The sequence below is a fragment of the Panthera uncia genome, assembly GCF_023721935.1.
Source record: "Panthera uncia isolate 11264 chromosome A3 unlocalized genomic scaffold, Puncia_PCG_1.0 HiC_scaffold_12, whole genome shotgun sequence".
Taxonomy (NCBI): domain Eukaryota; kingdom Metazoa; phylum Chordata; class Mammalia; order Carnivora; family Felidae; genus Panthera; species Panthera uncia.
In genome coordinates, this window is record NW_026057579.1 from 6,698,296 (window position 1) to 6,703,230 (window position 4,935).

The following is a 4,935-nucleotide window of genomic DNA, read 5'->3' on the forward strand; positions in this document are numbered from 1 at the left end:
TTCTTTCTTTCTTTCTTTCTTTCTTTCTTTCTTTCTTTCTTTCTTTTAAATATAAAAAAGAAGCATTCTTACCAGAACAAGGAAAAGGATGTATTATCCAGGTTACATCAATACAGGAAATACCAAGCTGGTGTGTGTGTGTGTGTGTGTGTGTGTGTGTGAGCATGATTGTGTCTGAATGATTTGACACATGCCTTCTAGACTACTCTAGGTGCCTTCTTCATTTTGTCTGCTATTGTCTATGTCACTTGGGGTTCCAGTAGGAAGCAGATACTATACCAATGGTGTAACCATGGAGATTTTAGTGAAAGGACTATTTATAATGGTGTGGGCAGGATTAAGGGAGAACACTAAAGGGTGGTGCATCATTCTGGGCTAGCATGTCAGGAGCCTATCCCTAGGCCTGAGCAGCAAGGGGAGAGTGGTAATGGGAGTCCAGAGAGAATGGCTTTATTCCCCAGAGAGGGCTGCCTTTGTTAGATGTGTGCACCCAGCTCAGCTGACCTGATGGGGAGGGAGATAGATGATTTTAAAACTTGATTTTACTTTCTTCTTCTCTTCCAGTACCCAGCTGGTATTTCTGAATGCCTGGGATCTAACTAATGCCAAGGGCAGGTGAATGCACTGATGCAGTCTGAACTTGTCCACCTCTGATAGCAAAGAGTTGAGGAAGATGGGTAGAGAGCAGATTTGAAAGGGTGAAGGGGAAATAGCCAGCACATTGCTGTTTACCTCCTTGTATGGAGGAAGGGAATCACCTTCTATGGAACAGTAACCATTCTCTAGGCTCTGTGCCAGACACTTATATCATTCCTATAACACTCCTTGTTCCTATCCCTCAGAGGAAGAAGCACTCGATGACTTATCCCAGGCTGGAAGTGGGATTCACAATCTGTACTGGCTCATCTCAAAGTTGTTATTCTGTGCATCACACCATAATGACCCTAATACTCTGTGTTCTGTCTTGTGCCCAGGGAGACAAACAATAGACAAAGCACAGTAGAGCTTCTGTGTTGTCTTATGTGAACATTCTTTCTTGCAATAAAGAATGAAAAAATAGAGAAGAGGTGGCTAGCTCAAGGAAGTTGTCTTCTCTGGATCAGAGGAGAGCATGGGGCCCATAATGACCTGTTTGCAAAGATGGGGAGCTGGGGACCAAACGTAACTCACTGGTTATCATTGGTTAGCATGTCCATCCCAACCTGTGTCTTTGGTAAGTGTATCCTTTACTGGGTCCCTTCTCATGGGTTCTTACTTGGCATTCATGGGACCTTGGAGATCCATGGACAAAACTGTGTTTCAATATGATTGGTCCATTTGTGATACAATGTACTTTACTTGTGCATTTATAGATTTTACTGACTGATATAGACATCCATCCCACTATGCAAAAGGTTAAGAACATGTATGTGACAAAGAATTCAACATTGGTTAGTCATAGAGGACTTTAGTTTTAGTGAGAATATGATTTGAAATCACACATCCCTTATATAGGGAAGAAAAGGCACTCCATGTGATGCCCAGTTTCACTGTTCTAAATGGGCAAAGAAAAGGCAATGCTTTCATCAAGTAGAGACGAAAGAAAGCAAGCATGCCGAGGAATAGTTCATCAAGAAATGTTTATTACATAAATATTAGGCATTGTAATAAGTGACAAAAAAAGGGAGGGGCTGTAGCTATATAGTTCCCCCTCCTTTTCTCTGTCCAAATATTAGATCTTGCCTTATATTCTTGCTTTGTTTTGACAGACAGGTTTGTTCTTGGAGGACACAGTTGAGGTGAGGTGGGATTGGAAGATTAAAGACCTTGCTGACCCTTTGTATGTGTTAAACCATAGAAAGACTAAGTCACAGAGACATGGAGTTAGAAGGCACATTGGAGTCCATGAGATTCAACCTCCTACCTAAGGAAGGACTCTCCTACATAACTTGGGTGACAGCTGGTCATTTGGCCTCTGCTTGACATGCCACCGATGGAACACTTAAGATCCTACAGGGCCCAACATTTTCTTAACAATAATGAAATAGTACCAGTACCACCACTAATTTCATTTATTGAGTGCTTACTGTATGCTGGGCACTGTGCCACGCACTTTAAATGTATCTCATTTAATGAAATTAAATGCATTTAAATGGTCTCATTTAATTCTTAAAATGACTCTGTGGAATTGGTGATACTATTTTCATTTCACAGGTGGTTGAACTGAGGCTTAGTGATTTGCCCTCACAGCTACTGTCACAGGTATGAATGTGTGCATCTGTGTTTGTGTTTGTATGAGTATGTGTGTTTGCATGTAAAATAAATATGGGGTGCTCTGCTAATTCTCCCACAAGTACAGGCCCCACACACACTGCAGCAGATCTGGTAGGACACTATCATGGGTGTCCCAGACAAGCCAATCATTTGGTGACTTTTTAAACTTATTTGGAATTTCCTAGAAGTCATATTTTTTTCCTCCCTGATAACTTATTGGGAAATTAATGTATATATTTATCCTTATCTACCTTCTTTCTTTAACTCATGTTGACCTAGTATGGATCCAAAGTTGTGTCTTGGAAATTATGACCTCAAACTCTGCTTGGTTTGATTTGCCTCTTAATCCAGTGCCGGGTGGCAGTTTCAGAACCTGTAGGTGGGACATTTCTAGGTAGGAGATTTCCTCCCAGCATTCATTCCTTCAGTAGCTGACTTGAGGGTGAATGGCACTGTTGATGAAAAGAGGGGCGCTCATCACAGAGACAGATTTCCTCCTCTGTAAAATGATGCAGGCAGGTTCAATGGATGCCTAAAGTTCTTTCTGGTGGTGACATTGTGTGAATCTATGAATCTGAAAGTGAAAATGTCAGCTTGGGGATAATAGAGAACACAGCACTAGTTGGCTTGGTGGAATAATGGCGAAATTTTATCATAGATAAAATTACTTTTATCCTATTAACTTAATTACTTATCATTGCTAAATAAAAATGAAGCTGTTGTTTTCCCTCAAGGCTGAATGCTAAACACTTAGCTAATGCCAAATTCCTGTTAAAGGGAAAGGTCCTTTGTAATTTTTGATGTGACAGCTAGATGGCACAATTGCTCCACACTGTTAGTCAAAACAACCCTGCATTTTTAGGTAAAGTGGGTCTGCAGGAGGTTGCTGAACCTGCTGCTCAGTGAGAATACAGGATGCTATAGCTGGAAGGGACTTCTGGAATTGTCTGGTTCAATCCATTTTATTTTATTTTTTATTTTATTTTACTTTATTTTGTTTTAATTGCACAAGTAATACATAAATACATTTTGTTTAAAAAATTTATTTAATTTACTTTTTAATTTTTGGGGGGAGAGAGAGAGAGAGTGCACGCACGTAGGCGTGCGAGAGAGGGAGAGAGAGAGAATTTCAAGCAGGCTCTGCACTGACATTGATATGGGGCTTAATCTCATGAACCATGAGATCGTGACTTGAGCAGAAATCAAGAGTTGGAGACACAACCGACTGAGCCACCCAGGGCCCCACATAAGTACATTTTAATTGTAAAAGTTTCAGGCTTTATATATGTCCCTCTTCCCCATCTGCTCACTTTTCCTCTGCTATGTCCATTCCCCACTCCTAGAAAAAACCTGTTGTTAACCCTTTAGGGTATTTCTTTAAGGTACTTCCCCTGCACGTATACACATATGCATATGTACACGTATGTGCTTCTCAACAAACATCCACAAATCTCCTCATATTATAAGTGAAGAAAGACACAGTATGGGGTTTGGAGCCCTATATTGTGTAATGGGAAAAGCCTATGGTGTGGAGTTCCAAAGACTCCATTATTTAGTGCTCATCTTAGCCTCATTTCCCTCATCTTGCAAACTGTTCAGGTGTACTAAATAGGATGAATAGATGCAAATTCTCCTAGCTCAGCTGGCCTGACCATAAGTGTTAATTTCCTTTCCTATCAGTCAGTCTTTGCCATGTTCACTCAACTGATTAGTGCAAGAGCACAGTTCTCTCCATCCTGTGCCTCTGAGGAAGCTTTGAAAGATGTGAGTACCTGTGTACACGCATAATCACATGCAAACTCTAGCTTACTGGCCCAGTGACACATAAGTACGAATCCTGCTGTTGCCAAAGCCTTGCCTGGCCACTGTGTGCCTTGCTGCTATCCAAGTTCAGGGATGAGCTGTATTTGAGGGCAGGAGGGAAAGACCCTTGTGCAAAGTGGCACAGGAACTCAGAAAGGTTCAATTGACCAGGGGTTCAAGTTCAAATTCATCTCAGCTCGTAAAACTTGTGCAAAACGCTTATGTCCCCTATCCCCAGGCTGTAAAGCCAGAAATGTGAGTTTGGACCCCATTAGAGCTTATACTAGCGAGAAGATACATAAGCCAGGAAGCTCACAATGCTTTTCTTTTGCATTGTTTTCCAGAAAGCTCAGAGCCAAATTGAATGTGAATTGAAACCACTCTCCTGGGTTTCTGGGGTAAGTGTCTTCCATTTCAGTTGGTTATTATTGTGATGGTGTGGATTGTGGATCTGTAAAGGTGGCGATGAGGAGGTAGGCTGCATTGTTTGCTGAAGCATGGGGCTTCAGGCACTGCCCTTTGGGGTATCATGGGTGGGGAAGGGGTTCTGACCATTTTTCAAATGCCACACTCTCAGTTTTCCATAACAATCTCTATATTTCATTTGGCCATTTTTAGAAAATACTTTCAGATATGTATTTGAAAATATTTAAAAATAAGATCTTGAAGTCTCCGAGGCTTGATTGGACATTAGTTGAATGGTGTTTCATAAAAACAACATGACCTTAAAAACATTTTAAAAACAAAACAAAACCGAGAGTAGTAGCTTTCCTGTCACAGTTAAGAAAACTCTTTCCTGAAATGCAAAGCTGGCTTTGGAGGAAGCTAGATGGCAGGCGGCACAGGTCTTAAAGGCAGGCTACAGGCTTTGCAGGTTGA

General features: G+C 41.2%; 1 long non-coding RNA gene across 1 annotated transcript in view; it reads left to right on the top strand.

Moving 5' to 3' along the window:
• The window catches only part of LOC125937280 (uncharacterized), a 50,597-nt gene extending 45,873 nt beyond the window's left edge, over positions 1–4,724 (top strand). Inside the window, exons 2-3 of the long non-coding RNA XR_007462340.1 lie at positions 2,194–2,241; positions 4,401–4,724. This is a non-coding gene — a long non-coding RNA (uncharacterized LOC125937280). The remainder of the gene's footprint in view (positions 1–2,193; positions 2,242–4,400) is intronic.
• Positions 4,725–4,935: the final 211 nt, after the last annotated feature.